The following is a 17,241-nucleotide window of genomic DNA, read 5'->3' as shown; positions in this document are numbered from 1 at the left end:
GTGATGTTGAAATCAGGGCTCTGTTGAGACCATACCATCTGCTCTTCTTTTTACTGTATGTAGTTTTTTTATGATTTTGGCCATGTGTTTGTGGTCATTGTCATGTGGCAGAACGATGCTAGGAGTGATCAGATGGTGCTACATGATGAAAAAAATATGGCTGTGCTTCTCATCAGTGTGGAGGGCATCAATTTTGATCAAATCACCAACTCAATCTGTGGAAATATAGCCTCAAACCTACAGATGACCTTCAATGTGTTACATTGTTACTTGAAGACATTCATCCATGTACCGTACTCTAGCCCTTGGCAGACAAACTGCCTTCTGTTACAACCAAACTTTTTAAATTTTGACTCATCAGTCCTCTGTACTCTATACCCCATTTTTTCTTGTATAAGTGAATCATTGGGCTTTATTTCCATCTTGCAGTAATTGGTTTTTAGAATCAACTCTTTCATGAAGACTATTTCTGCTAATACCTCTCTACACTGTAGATGGGTGTACAAGAGTCCCAATGGTTTATGCCTGTTGTGAACTGATAGTGGTGCTAAACATATTTCAAATTTGAAGGGAAGTAAGGATGATGCATTGCACCCTTCCTTTGGGCTTCTGAAGCAGAGCTTGAAAAGCACATCTGGAAACATTGGTCTGGCATGAAATTTCTGCCTGGGGGGACTTTAATGATACAGGTGGACCACCTTTTATCTTGTTGCCATGGATACATTGCCATGGCATATGATTTGCTGGTTAAACTGTCACATCTTAGTATGGTTATCCCTTGGAAAGTTTTCTTCTTTGTACACTGCTGTTTATGTTTCAGTTAATCACTTTAGTTCAACATACACATTATGTCGCTGATTATTAGCACCAATTTGTTTATTCTGTTTAATCAAGCAATGCCTACAAAGAGGTCACATTTTTCAACTGGGAAGTGGTCCATTACTATGTTAGTTTCTTTTTTTAAAAAACATTCAAATATCGTATCGCTGCTTAACTTTTTGCAAAAGATTGTTTGGAACTACAAAATATGACTTACTAATCCAGAAAGCAGAAAATTATTATCTAAGACAATTTTTATATATATTTTCTAAAGTGCCTAATACTTTTGCACAGTACTTTGCTTATGTGACATTGTGAGAGGGTGGCAAGTGCCAAGGACATTAGCGTGTCACATTCTGAAGGCAGCCTGCACATTTTACCCTTGTATTATATAAACTGCTCAAAAAAATTAAAGGAACACTTTGAAAACACATCAGATCTCAATGGGGAAAAGAAATCCTCCTGGATATCTATACTGATATAGACTGGGTAATGTGTTAGGAACGAAAGGATGCCACATCGTTTGATGGAAATGAAAATGATCAACCTACAGAGCCCTGAATTCAAAGATGCCCCAAAAATCAGAGTGAAAAAATTATGTGGCAGGCTAGTCCATTTTGCCAAAATTTAATTGCAGCAACTCAAAATTGTACGCAGCACTTTGTATGGCCCCTGTGTTCTTGTATACATGCCTGACAACATCGGTGCATGCTTCTAATGAGATGACAGATGGTGTTGTGGGGGATCTCCTCCAAGATCTGGACCAGGGCATCACTGAGCTCCTGGACAGTCTGAGGTGCAACCTGGTGGCATTGGATGGACCAAAACATAATGTCCCAGAGGTGTTCTATTGGATTTAGGTCAGGAAAGTGTGGTGGCCAGTCAATGGTATCAATTCCTTCATCCTCCAGGAACTGCCTGCATACTCTCACCACATGAGGCCAGGAATTGTCGTGCACCAGGAGCCACTGTACCAGCATAGGGTCTGACAATGGGTCCAAGGATTTCATCCTGATACCTAATGGCAGCCAAGGTGCCTTTGTCAAGCCTGTAGCAGTCTGTGTGACCCTCCATGGATATGCCTCCCCAGACAATCATTAACCCACCACCAAACTGCTCATGCTGAATGATGTTACAGGCAGCATAATGTTCTCCATGGCTTCTCCAGACCCTTTCACTTTTGTCACGTGCTCAGGGTGAACCTGCTCTCATCTGTAAAAAGCACAGGGCACCAGTGGTGCATCTGCCAATTCTGGTATTCTATGGCGAATGCCAATGGAGCTGCATGCTGCTGGGCAGTGAGCTCAGGGCCCATTAGAGGACATGGGGCCCTTGGGTCACCCTCATGAAGTCTTTCTGGTTGTTTGGTCAGAGACATTCACACCAGTGGCCTGCTGGAGGTCATTTTGTAGGGCTCTGGCAGTGCTCATCCTGTTCCTCCTTGCCCAAAGGAGCAGATACTGGTCCTGCTGATGGGTTATGGACCTTCTATGGCCCTCTCCAGCTCTCCTAGAGTAACTGCTTGTCTCCTAGAATCTCCTCCATGCCCTTGAGACTGTGCAGGGAGACACAGCAAACCTTCTGGCAATGACACGTATTGATGTGCCATCCTGGAGAAGTTGGACTACCTGTGCAACCTCTGTAGGGTCCAGGTATCGCCTCATGCTACCAGTAGTGACACTGACTGTAGCCAAATGCAAAACTAGTGAAGAAACAGTCAGAAAAGATGAGGAGGGAAAAATGTCAGTGGCCTCCACCTGTTAAACCATTCCTGTTTTGGGGGTCATCTCATTGTCGCCCCTCTAGTGCATCTGTTGTTAATTTCATTAACACCACAGCAGCTGAAACTGATTACCAACCACTCTGCTACTTAACTGACCAGATTAATATCCCATAAGTTTCATTGACTTTATGCTATACTCTGATTAAGAAGTGTTCCTTTAATTCTTTTGAGCAGTATATATTAGTTTCCTCCAGATGTTCTGGTTTAAAATATTCCAGTTTTTGAAATAGAAATTATTGTTGAGGTGGAAACATTGACATCCTAGCAGATAAATGAGCTTGAATTGACTCCTCTTGTTAATCAAAAATCTTATATTTTTGTGTTTTCTTCCATATATCATACGCATGCTAGTTTAATTGGCAATTCTAAAACTATCCTAGTATAAATCAATACAAGTAGGTGCATGAGTGTGTCCTCTGGTGGACCAGTTTCATATCAAGGGATTGTTGCCTTGCATAGAGTTGGATGGATGTAAATATGCAAATAAATGTTATAAAGTTGGACAGTGATTTGTGAATTGACCTCACACATTAAAAGACTTGAGTTCAGTTCATAACCTGGTCAATGACTGTTCAGACATTCTTTCCATTTTCATGTGGGATTTCCCTGCATACTCCAAGTTTCGTTGGAGTGAGCAAGCATAGGAATGTGTGTTCAAGGATGCCGTTGCATCAACTAATATCCTTTTCTTGTTTGGGTCCACCCTCATGTCTAATTATCAAGGGAGAGGCTCCCATCTAAACTATAAATGGTTGATGAATTGATGGATGGATGGATGGAAGTGGATCTAAAATTTGTATATACAGTATGTACTGTATATGCAATCCTGCATAATCAACCTGGAGATAAAATAGTTTAGTTATGTAGTCAGAAAAAGGCTGTTAAAACAATGAACACTAATGTTAGGGAAAGTTAAAAATAACAGAAGAAATTGAGACAGATAGTAAGTGTTGAAGATGCTGTAACACCTCCACAAATTGAAGGATATCCTCACTGACAGAAACATTTTGCAGGCTATTCAAAGAGATGGGAATATCTACATTTTATATAACTCACTCCAATGAATATTATATGACTGACAAATAAACAATATGATGCAAATGCAACTTGTTTCCTGGCTGGTTACTGCTGGGATAGGTTCCATCTGCCACCAATTACAAAATACTGGAAAAGCAGGGTTAGAAAATAGAGAAATGGATTAACCAAAAGACACAACATGTGGGAGGGATAAATAAGCAAACAAAGTAAACAAACAAAAGACTACATCCTGCTGGCCCACTGAGCCTCACCACACAAGTTTTTGTTCTGGTCCAACAGGTAGAGTGGCTAACTCACTTCCAATAACACTGGCAAAATACTTCCACTCACCTCCCATTCTTTTGCTTTCAGTCTTTCCCAAATAATGCTGGCGGCTCCACCTTACTGCTAGTGATCCTTCACTCAAATCCTAAATGAGCCGTTGCAGTAGACAACTATTTACATCTGCCCCAATCAATTACTTCCTGGCCAGCCACTGAATCTTTTCTGAATACACGAGAATCAAGAAACTGTTCCTTTCCATATCACAGTACATGTTGTCAAAACAGCAGATTGTAGGGAAAGTCCTGGTAAGTTCACAGAGTGATGTTATGTGATGAAGGTGATGTTAACATGTACTTCACAATTTTCCTCCTGCTGCATGCAACTGCCCAGTACAATTACAGCCAATCACAGCACCAATTGCAATTCTGTCCATCTTTGCTTTAATGCATTATTTTACACCACTAATTTAAATTTGATTTCATCTTTACTTTTCACGTGTGGACTTTCCCACTACACCCCAAAGCCATTCAGTTTTGTCTTACTAGTGAGTCTACATTAGCTTCGTGTGAGTGTTTGTATGTATATATCAATGTGCCCTGCAAATTGACTGCTACCTTATCCAGTATTACCTTTGCCGTGCATGGAATTCTACACAGGTAGCCTCCAGGTTTCTCCCACATAACTCTAAATTTGATTGAATGAATTTGAAAATCGATGACTAGGGAGTTTAATATTAACAAAAATGGAGCCAATCTGCCTGTCCATTTTAGAGTTTTTACCCTTAAAAAAGAAGTTCTATCTATCTATCTATCTATCTATCTATCTATCTATCTATCTATCTATCTATCTATCTATCTATCTATCTATCTATCTATCTATCTATCTATCTGTCTGTCTGTCTGTCTGTCTGTCTGTCTAATACCCTGGCTGTATAGCAAGAGTAAATTGTGGTATAAATGAATATATTCTCATTAACACTGGAGGATGATATTAATATAGCAACTAGCAATATTTTCTTTAGGTAGAGTAGACAAAAAAAGCAAGTGAGGTAGACCTCCAAGTCTACCAGTTTTCGCTTTTGGCTCTCATTATGGCACCTCATCAATTCTTATTCATCAGAACATTTCAGGTCTTAGTTTTGAACCCTTATATAAGTGATGTCTGAATTCATCAAAGAGTGACAGAAATATCAGGGTTGTGATGGTATATATTGTTAGTTAGCGCAATTTGACATCAGCCATGCTGCTAGTATACCTGTAGATAACTGGCTCTCAATCTTCCTCCAGAATCAGAGTAAAACTTTCAGAAGGCACTAAACACATAATAGGAGAGCAGAGATAACTAGATAAATGAAACAATGTGTAAACTTGAGATCCTTTGATGGTAGTTACAGGCTCCAGGAACTAGAGCCCAAAGTGACCCAAACTATGCAGATACAGGCATTTGACAAAAGGCAATATAGTGGTTTATAGTATATAGTATATATACTATACTTACTATATCTCTTTCTCTGTACTCTTGCTATTACTAATTATCACCAGTCTACCTGGATCTAGTACTGCAACTAGGACATATATTTTTGGAATGCCCTACACCCAAGTAATATTGGAAAAAATCTTTGTTCGTTTGTCAGAGAGTTTGGAATTTATAATTCCACTAAATTCTCTAATAGCATTACTTGGAATAACACCAGATGATTCAACATTCTGTCTTACACTACGCTTCTAACTACTCACCATTTTATCTTACTAACCGGACAAATTCTGTTCCTCCCTCCATAATGCATTGGGCCAAGGAGGTCTTATTTTACTTAGAAAAAATTAAATGTTCTCTGTGAGAAACAGTCCAAAGGATTTGTTGATACGGTGCTAATTTAAAAGAATTGTGCTTCTGTTAAGTTGTTTGATATTTGATTGATGGTATCTTTGAGCGTTGTGATTCATAGAAAGAAAGCAAGTCCAGGCCAAACCATAGCACATTCAAATATGAAAATGAAACTTACATGATCTAAACAAGGCTGCAATCTTTGTCAAAATGTAATGACACAAAAAAGTACAAAACCTTTAGATCTTGATACTTGCAAGTAGCCGTCACAAGCTATGACCTTTCACTATCTTACTGGACAGATAATGTTGTTTAAATGGCAGACATTGAACTCCAAAAATAGTTATTTTTCTCCATACTAAGACAGAGTGCACCAGACCCATCCTCAGGGACAATATTCCATTTCTTGGCGTCCTTTGACCTGGATTGTTTCTGAAAGAAAAACAATATTTGGGTAATTATCCGTGCCCTTAGAGGTCAAACACTTGAAGATCAAAAACTGTAATGATGTAGCGATGATGCCATGACTCATGTAAACATCCCTGTAAAACGATCTCAAATAAATGCCCACTTGGTCTATTCAGTCATATTGGAGCCATAGATCATTTAATGAACATCAAGCAACCTTCATTGTAAGGAATATCTAATGATGACAAAGCTTTGTTGGGACCCATTGGTTTCTTAAATGTCCTTAACATAGACTAGAAAGGTTAGAGAAACCATGCCATTCAGTCAAAAGCAGGGTTAATTTGTATTTCTTACCTAATATGGCTGTCCCTTGTCACCTTGAACTGGATTAAGTGAGTGCGATAATGCATTGATTTGACTTTTCTTTTAAAAGTTTCAACGCCAGGCTTCAGGTTTTACTGAATACTGCATTGCCTTTGTCTGTCCTGCCAAGACGTCTTTGGAGTCCCAATTTCAAATCACCAAATATCTACTCGATCAGGTGGATGGCTAACAACAATGTGGAAAACAATATGCCTTCAATAAATAATTCAAAACAAAAACATTCCCACCTGGACGGGGGTGAGGAAAGATAAAAACTTTATTTGGAAAGAGGTGTTGAAAACACTCTGTCTGCATATTTAGAGAGTCATACCTGAAATTCACAAGCATGAAAGACTATGCTTTTTTTTTCTTTTTAAATAAAATGGAAAACAAAAGCTTTGCCATGGAAAACAAGCTTCCTTCCTCAATTACTATGGAAAAACAAAATAAAGTAAAACGATTGAGACCTATTTGTTTTTGTTTCATTCAAGGGCAATCTAACAAAAGACTAAAATAGGACAGAGTCTGCCTTCTGGAATCTCTCACTCTTCAGACTGGATTGCAGATCTTAGAGCCACCTGTATGGAGCAATCAGAGTAGTGATCATGTAAAATGGTCATCATTCATCAACCAGCAGTCTTGGGTGGAAAGTGTGAGGGAGTCTTTTGTGTAAACAGAGTATGAATCCAAAAATATTCCAGTTATAAATACTCTTATGGTGTGACCAGCCCAGAAGGTGAGACCAGCGTGCAAAGGTGTACAATGGCCCTAGATGGTTCAGTAAAAGTGAAAAGAAAAGATTAGTACCATTATTAGAGTTATTTTAAGGTCTTATAAGAGCAAATCACAAATGTAATGCAAATAGAGCAGACAACAGGTCTAAGAAATTAACAAGCCAAAACAAATGAATAGGTAATCTCGAAGTAATAAATAAAACAAGTGAAACCCAAAAATCTAAAAAGATCTTCCGTTTGAAACAAAGGTCAGTGTTTTGTCACAAAATGAAATAGAACAGACAGTAAGTAAAAGGTTAGGACTAGGGAGTGAATTGTAGCCAATAAAAAAACAAGGTAAAAACCAGGAAGACAAACTATCTTTCAAACAATTCTAGTATGTAAACCAAGTCAAAAATAACCCTAGGCAGATGTAAAAACCCAAAGGAACATTGAAAAAACACACATGAGAAGGCTTTGAACTAGTATCTACAATCATGGATGGTGTGCTAACAGCAACAGCATCCTTTATACATTTGCACATATAACGTCAGCAGATGTGACCTCCGAGAACATGTTGTGTTACAGCAATTATTATCCAAAATGGCAGTACCCACCAAAAAAAAAAACACATTGTGGGAAAATTGAAAAAAGGCCAAAACTAAATAAATAACTCTTAAGCAAAAATATAATTACCAAATACAGGGTGAGTCAAAATTATGTTAACACTAATGGATTATTTTTATCTTGACCTCACCTTTCCAGGTCATGGTGGACCATTGCCATGGCCTCCACACTCCCCTGATTTGACATCCTGTGATTTCTGGTTATGAGGTATGGTGAAGGAGCGCGTGCATAGCAGGAAAGTTCGTGATATTAATGACCTGAATGACAGAATACCAAATGCGCATCTGGGCTTCAAATGCTACTATTGCTTGTTGTTTTTTGTGTGTTGAACATGATGATTAACAGGTTAAGACATTCCTGCAAATCATCTTCCACATATGAAGTATGTTTTGTGAATAAATTGTTTCCACCATTCAAATGTTATAATAATAATAATAATTCTTTGAATTTATATAGCGCTTTTCTAACATAATTTTGACTCACCCTGTAATATTAAATATGAATAATTTATATTTCCAGGCATTTGGAAAAGAATAACAAGGATCCAAAAATACATATATAGTTCAAAATAAATTTAAGCAGTGAACATGCTCATTACCATATCATAACAGGTGGAGAATGATTTTGCATGCCTGCACATTTGATCACTCTCCTTAACATGTGGCATCATCAAAACCAAGATGACAAAACAAGGACTTCCTCATTATCTGTCACTCAAATGAAAAAAAAAACAAACACAAAAGTTACGCTTGAAACAATCATAATAGATCATGTAGAAACGTATGAACGTATAGAAATGTATAACAAGGGCTACATCTTTTTTTATCACCAGAGGATCAAAGGGTAGGGAAAGATGAAGAGGAACACCATAGGTTGGCAAGGTCTGCTCTGCATACAATGCAAACCATGGAAGCTCATATGAACTGTTCTTGCTATAGTATAGGCCTGGTGGCCAGGCAGTACTTATGAGTGACTGGTCTTATAAATTCAGGACTTCATATTTGAACTTACACTGAAATGTGATGGTTGGCTAAACCTGACTGCTGATTTGAAATAATCTGTAGGTGGAAGGAGAGACGTTATCATATAGACAAAGGTTATTAAACAGAACCAACATAATGACAAAACAAGATCTAAGGCAACAAAGGTCAAAACCAATAGAAGGCCTCTTGACAATACATGACACTTGAAAACTGGAGAAGAAAATAACATCAGGAAAACGTAAACATTTCCAGCTTGTTTTAAAATCTCTGGAGCGCAGACTTCAAGTGACAGAATAACTAGAATGCAGCATAAAATTATTCCCTTGCAACCCGTAGCTGCTGAGAAAAGGAGAACAGCTTGTACGCCACACACCTGGAGCAGTAACAGGGTTCTCTGTTAACATTTTTCCAGGACTATGTAAGGTACCCTCTTGACCCAAAAGTAAATGTCAGCTTGGGAAATAAATACTCACTCCCTGCATGTCAGGATCTGCAGCTGTTTAACTTAATTTTAGTGTGTTTTGAATGCTTCTGTCTTCTTTTTCTTCTTTGGAATGAATTTTTATTTATATTTCACGTTCCTTCCATTGTGTCATTGATGATGTAATTTAATGCTGCTGGGGATGGCTTCCCGTTACAGGGCTGCTGGTGCGTACATGTGTTCATTTGTGACATTGTAGGTACAGTACCAGGTTATTTAAGAACAAGGGTCTGCCTTTAGCATATTTTTGTGAAAATAAAGGAAAAAGTAATATTTAAATCAAATAAAAAAATTTCTGTTTCTAACTTTGTTGGTTCTTGTTGACTCCTGTATACATTTACAAACTTTTACCTGATCATTTTGACTCATATTTAATGTGTATGATTTCTGGTTAGCGCGTTCAAAACTCTGCCACTTGGTTCACTATCAGCAGATACTGGTTTGTAACATTTGTCACACTACCAGAATGCTTGTGGCTTGGAGTTGGGAAGTCAGGTCTACAAGAGGAGCAATTGACATGGTGTTGATAGGAAAAGGGAACTTATTTTGCATTAATACCTGCACAAGTATTTGAAGATTCTTTGGGGCAAGTCAGATTGCTGCCAAACAATGTCGACAAAATAGATTAGAACACTGTCCACAGGTTGTAAAACTGATAAATTAAACATTATTCCTTTAACTTTTTAAAGACGATTAAGGTGAGGGTACACATAGCTAATATCTTTTAATAGGTATTTAAGTGCCCAGTATAAAGGCAATTTGTTTCATTAAACAATACTGTAGAATACAGCCTATTGTTATTACTTATGTGGCTTATACACGCTCTCATGATGTTTACATTTTAGTTGTCACCTAACAGATGTGTATTTGTAATTCTTAACATGATTCAGTGTGTGAGTGCGCACAGTGCTTTGGAGTTGACTCTTGCTTTATACCCAATGTTGATAGGCTGTGATCTAGAACTGGATTGAGTGGGCTTAAAAATTAACAGCTTAATGTTAGTAATTAAGGTAGACCCATTGACTGGTTTATAGGTAGCTTGAAATGTATTTTGATTTATTGCTATCTTGAAATCTTATCCCAAATAGATACCAATCCTTGTTGTTTGGTGAAACTCCCAAGGCTGTGATTGGAACCTGTTGTTTTAGTGTAGATAGATAGATAGATCTTGTCCCCAAGGTGGAAATATGTCTTTTTACAGAAGATCTTTAAATAAATAAATATATATTCATTAACAGGTGCAATTACAATTCATGCTGCTGAACTTTGAGCAATAATAATTTGCTATCGTTACTTGATCACTTAACACTGTATATGACATTTGAAATGATTTGACTTTTCTTTAAATGCACCTTGGGGCTGTCACAAAAAGTAATTTCGGTGTGTTACACAATGAAAATAATGTGCTTGAACTTGAACTATATACACACTATGGTCTGAACACACAACAGAATGACTAAAAAGGAAAACAAAATATAAAGAAAGAAAACGTTTGACTTGGCAGTCCCAGCCCCAGTGAGGCATTTAGGAGTATTGCTGTTGGTATAAAGGGGCCCTGGGGTGTTTCTTGACATGCTTCTGCTGAATAATCAGTTGGCTAAAAGTTCTCAGTGTTTGTGTGTCAGCGAGAGGATGTATGTTCAAATTAGAAAAGATGTAAATAATCCAATAACTTCTGTTTAAAGTGGGCTGGAAAGATCTTCTTAAGTTTCCTTGCTAAAGACAGTACACATAGACATGTTACCTAAACCAAAACTACATGTAGGCTAATAGGAGTCCTGATTCTTAATTTTTGGTTAGTTGCTAGAATAATTACATTTACATGGTTTCCTCTTTAATGGACTAAAACCTCTGGGTGTTGCTGTCTTAATTTTTGATTAGTTGCTAGAGTAATTACATCTACATGTTTTTCTCTTTAATGGTCTAAAACTTATGGATGTTTCTGCCTTTTAACTGCACAGGTGATGATGTCATACTAAGAAGAGTGCCAAAAGTAAGCGGCCAGCATTGAGTACCATTATAAACAACAAAATGGCATTATCCATGAAAACAACATCCAAAATGGTGGCACCATGAGAAAACAGCCATACAAAATAACAATACAATGACATCACTTTAATAATAATGAAATATATTAAAAATAAAATGAATAACTTTTAGAAAATGACAGGCTTGTGTCTAACATGTTGGTAATAGTAGGAAGGAAAGAAGGGAAAAAAGGTTGCTTTTGAAAATGTAGTCTGCCACTGGCTTTAATTACCTTTCATCCTGAGGAGGTATAGTTCAAATCACGAGAGAAAGAAAAAGAAGAAAATAAAAAATGTAAAAAAAGCAATGTGGAGTGAAAAAACTCAACTGTTGTACACCACACCACCCATGTCTAGATTCACATGTCTTTGTTGGTATGACATCACTTTTCTTGTTATTAAAAATTCAAATAATAATGTTCAGTATTGAGCCAAAACTAAGTGCATGCATTGGCTTGTTGTGAGGCTTAGGAAGTGTTTATGCCTTTTAGTAGTAAAGAGAGAAATATTTTTAAATAGGGACCAGAAGATGAAATGTAAGTCTAAACTGAGCAAAAGTTCATAACCAAAAATCAATCATATCTTTCACCAAAGCCCGATCAGAAACCAAAAATCAGTCATGTCAGTTATTTTCTAACCCGCTATATCCTAACACAGGGTCACTGGGTTTCTGCTGGAGCCAATCCCAGCCAGCACAGGGCGCAAGGCTGGAGCAAACCCTGGACAGGGCACCAGCCCACCGCAGACCAAAAATCATTTCTAAGAAAATCAAAGCATTTTGGAAAGTCAAAGTAAGCATAAAGCAAAGCACATGACATGTAAAGTATTTTTATCTATCACAGATAATTAAAAAATACATACCCCTTTACTTTTTACCCATCTATTTAGTGGCATCATGGGTTGTGACCACTGGTTGTCTTTCATAGCAATGTGGCTAGCTACTGTGCACAAGTCCAAAATGGGGGCACCCATAATAAAAGTCATCATAGCCTTGGAATAACTGAACTGAAAGTTTCAGTATCTCATTACATGGTCCAGAACAGACTCTACCATAGAATTCCCAAGGATGATGTGCGGCTAGTTAGCTAGGATTTCTAGGGCTCTTCCTGTGTCTGACTGTCTTTTATAACTGACTGTGGACGCTCCAGAGGTTTATTTTCTTCTGAGATGCTGCTGACTAGAGTTTTTGTTTTCCACTCCTCTGTTGTCAACAGGCCATAGCTTTAAAATCATTTAATGGGTAGATATTGCTAAGTTCCATTAATACTACTCGGTTTTGATCTACTTTGATTTAGTGTGTGGTTAAAAAAAGTCTGTGTCTTTATGTGTATGAATTCTGTATTCTGTGTGTAGGGATTTGTAAAATTTTTCCTTGCATTTTACCTAAGAACTTCTCCAATCTCTTTGTGCCTGCACTCAGTGAAGAGCACTATACAAAAAATATAAACAAAAGGAACAAGATGGTATAATGATAAAACATTAAAATTAATATACATCATTAAACATGTTTAAAATACATTTTTAAAGATCAGAATCATATTCAGCACATGTCAAAATTCATACAGTAATGAACAAATTTCAAATAAAGATGCATAATAAGCCAGCAAAAAATAAATAGAAGGAAACCAGATCATAAAAGAAACTACTTATCTTTCTTCATTTGTCGTGTTGAGGTATTGAAAAAAGTATGTATTTTTAAATTTCTATATTGTTCCCATATAAAACCCAACCTCCGTTTTGGAGCTGATTGCAAGCCTGGATAAATGTGGAGGATTGATGTCAAGAGAGGTATCCAGCTGTAAAAATGACAATGAAATTTATTAAACATCAAGAAGTGGGAAAAGATGAGGAGGAAGAAGAATAAGATACTGTTGCCATATAAGCAAATGTGGGACTATGTATGACCATGTACTATGTATGCTGCAAACCTCAAATTACTTAATTTTGTTTGTTAATGGATTAGCAACACAGAGACAGAGCTAGGGGTTCTAGGACAGAAAATCATGTTAAAGTTGTTTGATAAGTAGGGGATGCAAATACACCTCCAGCATTGCAATTTCACACAACTAGCTTAAGGTCGGGAGTATGCACTAATTCCAACAAGTCTCATTTATGCCATGTAAACTATTTTGGAATGAAGATTAAACATAATTTGTACTCTGTCCTTCCCCAACTCCCAAAAGCCCAATACTGAACTAACCAGATTCAGAAAACAAACGGGATAGAACGAGCACCACATTTACTTTTACACTTTTGAACATAACAGTAGTCATTTGTTGTCAGATTATTCCGATACAGAAAAGAGTGTTTCTTTTACTTAAACATGAAAAATTAGGCACCAAAACAAGTATTGAATACAACTCATCTCATTCTCACAAATGCAGCCGTATTAGATAAACTTGGTTTTCACTTTATTGTTTTTCTTTCCATGCCAAAGAAAATTCAAAGTGCTATCACATTCACGTTCAATCCCAATGGCAGTTGTCTATGCAGATGCGCTTTGTTTTTGCTTTTCATCCTATCAGTGATGTTTGGCATTTCAGAATTGCAGGCAGGATCAAGTTACATGACATTAGTGGTTCTGAGAGCAACACCTTCTCATAGGATACAATAGCATGTAAGGATTAAGTTTCAAGAGGTGCTAATAAGTAGAGCAAGATTCTTCTAAATAGCTGACAGTCACTGACAGTTTCTGTCTTGCTGCAGGCGAGGCATCCATATTTTATAGAGAGGCCCAGCTGGCTGGTGTAATGCATGCTTGAATGTAAAGTATAATAGCACATAAGATGACAAATTCAAAAATGAATGGCTTCACTTAAGATAAAAAAGGGCAAACAAATCGGCTCTGTTGAAACTGTGCCAGAAAACAACACCACAGAAGTACAAGAAGATGTCTCACTGATATTCAGGTCCGGAAACTGAGGTGTTAATTTTTTTATATTTTTTAATTTTTATTTAGGTAAAAAAGATATTATAAAAAATGAGAATGCCACATTTAGTTATGAAAGCCCTTAAATAGTTAAAATTGTATTTCATGAAGACTAGTGTTTAGTGTTTTGTTATGAAGCTTCCATGATGAAGTATTACATGATATTAAATCTTTGCTACTAGGAAGTTCCATTAGAAGATAAAAAATAATTTTCTGTCAAAACATTACTGTCTCTGTTACTTTGTCTTTGTGAAATTTTAAACATTCAGATGCAAAAACTTAACTTTATATAGCACCTTTCTCAAATGTAGACCACCTCAAAACTCTTTTCAGGTAAAGTATAATCCAAATACTTACATATTTTACATTATGAGCTCTTGTAGGGTAAGTAATTGAATTGGCAAGTTTAATGCTAATCTGCAGTCTTTGCACTCCAAGTGAGCTTTTTCAGCATACCCAAAAAAAGCTTTAAATAAAATCAATTAAAATCCATCCAAGAGCTTATACATTCTCGCTACGTCTGTGTGGGTTTTTTTTTACTGGGTACTCAGACCAACCCAGAAATATGCAAGAGAAGTTAATTGTCTCTTTCAAATTGTCCAGAGAGATTGTGATTGTGAGTGTGTGCACGATTGAGTCCTGCATTGAACTGGCACATTGTCTATGGTAGAAACCTTGAAACCCTGAAATGGATTGACCATGTTTGAGAATGTTATGCTGTATTAAAATTCAGCCATCCGTCTCAAATCCACTTAATCCAAGCAGAATCATGCACAGGTCAGGAAGCAACTCCAGACAATATTCCAGTCCTTCACAGGGCACAGTCACACATACACACATTGAGTTATGCTCACCAGTAAACCTAACCTGCTCTCATTTGGGATTTAGAAGGGAAAGTACAGTATCTAGAGAAGGAATTTCATAGACACCTGGGTAACAAACATTGAATGAGAGTTGGCTGGCAATCTAATTCGGGAATGTGGACTTAGAGATGCCAGCAATATTTATATATCTCTCCTATATTCTTGTAGCACATTTAACTAATGCTATTAAATCACTAAACCTTGAGTGTAAGCTGAAGTAGCTCCACCAAACCTAAGCTGCAACACTGGTAGCAAAGATATAAAAGTAATATCTTTGGGTAAATTAGTATTCATTCATTTCTGAAAAAACAAATTCAGTTTTCACAGTAGTAGAAAGCCAGAGTCTGTCTATCTATCTATCTATCTATCTATCTATCTATCTATCTATCTATCTATCTATCTATCTATCTATCTATCTATTATATAATGCCTTTCATGTCTATTTATTATATAGCACCTTTCATATCTATCTATCTATCTATCTATCTATCTATCTATCTATCTATCTATCTATCTATCTATCTATCTATCTATCTATCTATCTGTCTATCTGGTCATTCCACGTGCTCTCATGGTCCTCATCATCTGTCAATGCTTGATATGTCCAGTACCACACCCATTGGAAAAATCCAGGCTAAAATATTTTATTCCTTTTCCACCATGCTGCCCAATCTGATGCCAGCTTTCCCATTTCTTTTATGCTCCAAGACTTCAGTCCGTGACATGTGTAGCCCCCATGTTCTTCCCATAACTTGCCCTATAGATGTGAAAAGGAACAGATGCACCTGCCACACAAATTTTATACTATACCTGTCTCTAAATTGCCAAATCCTCTGCCAACTTGCCTAATTTCTCATTTTGCCAAAACCCACACCATATTGTCCACACCCCCACCTCCATAATCTTCTAATTGTGTGGACTTCTGTCTGTCCTATAACCCATCCTAGCATAAGTCCAATCCAAATGTTATTCTGCCTCTGCTAATAGAGTACCTACCCAGTCCTTCGTTATTTCCTCTGTATTCCATAAATCCACAACATATAATCACTAGTCCTCTAATTTTCCTGATGTCTCACATCCCAGTTTATCATTTACCACACCCACAGAGTCATTCCCACCCTAATTTTATTCTGCACTTGCTTCTAGTCTGCCCAGTCCTATGCAAGTTTGCCAGGCTTACCTCACCTGGACGCAAATTCACATTGTATGATCCACAGACCCCATCTTAAAACATAACTTGCCCCCCCAACCTGTCTTGTACTACACCCACAGGACAAGTCCAACCTAAATCTTATTCTGCCTTTACAACCAGGATACCTGTATTTCCTTGAATAAAAATTTTGCCCTCCTTCAGGCCTGAAAATTTCTGTTACTTTCTGATTACATTGAGTCATTTCACTAACTCTGCCAAAAATAATTAGCCATATACTATTGTCTAGAGCAGTGTTTCCCAACCATTTTCTCTGTTGTGGCACACATTTTATAACCAAAATCATCCCAAGGCACAGCACCATTGTTCTAACCACAAACACATATATATCTCATCTGTTATTCTGGACAGGATGTGTTGATTTTTGGTCACCTCTTTATTGTGCCTTCTAATGCCAATCCTGTAACCTTCATTTAGCTGTTCAGCAATGCTAAGTCTGCCAAAAAAATAGCCTCATGCTATTGTCTAGATGACAGGCTACTTTCATGCCTCTTGCATTTTTCAGAAAGATGTTTTAGATCTTGTACCCCTGTCACTGTCCACACTGCTTCAGTACTAACACTTGGAAACAGCAAACAGGGAAAGCAAAAAAAAGGCATTAGTTACACCACAACCAGTTAGCCAACTCAGTTTGTCACAACAACAGCTGGTATAAGTTTGCGTCTAAGCTCATCCTTGAATTCTTAAGTCAAGTCAGTCCGGTCCAAGGTCCTTTATCTTCTTTTTTTCTTCAAGTGAACAATTTATGAAGGTGTGTTTCGTTAAAGAAATAACTGAGTTTTTTTTTAATTTCTGATGTTCCGCTTGAAGTGGCCATCAAAGTCACACTCGCTCATCTGTAGTTATGTAACATTAAAAGTGGGTGTGAACTCTGAGCCATTGACTTCATCATGAAATAGTGTGTCGATG

General features: G+C 37.2%; 1 long non-coding RNA gene across 1 annotated transcript in view; it reads left to right on the top strand.

The window, feature by feature from the left end:
• The window catches only part of LOC120542197, a 38,363-nt gene extending 26,946 nt beyond the window's left edge, over positions 1-11,417 (top strand). Inside the window, exon 3 of the long non-coding RNA XR_005636168.1 lies at positions 11,265-11,417. This is a non-coding gene — a long non-coding RNA (uncharacterized LOC120542197). The remainder of the gene's footprint in view (positions 1-11,264) is intronic.
• The last annotated feature ends 5,824 nt before the right edge of the window (positions 11,418-17,241 follow it).

The sequence above is a fragment of the Polypterus senegalus genome, chromosome 13, assembly GCF_016835505.1.
Source record: "Polypterus senegalus isolate Bchr_013 chromosome 13, ASM1683550v1, whole genome shotgun sequence".
In the NCBI taxonomy this organism is placed as follows: Eukaryota; Metazoa; Chordata; class Cladistia; order Polypteriformes; family Polypteridae; genus Polypterus; species Polypterus senegalus.
Note: the sequence above shows the minus strand (reverse complement) of the source record. Positions and strands in the feature narration are given on the sequence as shown.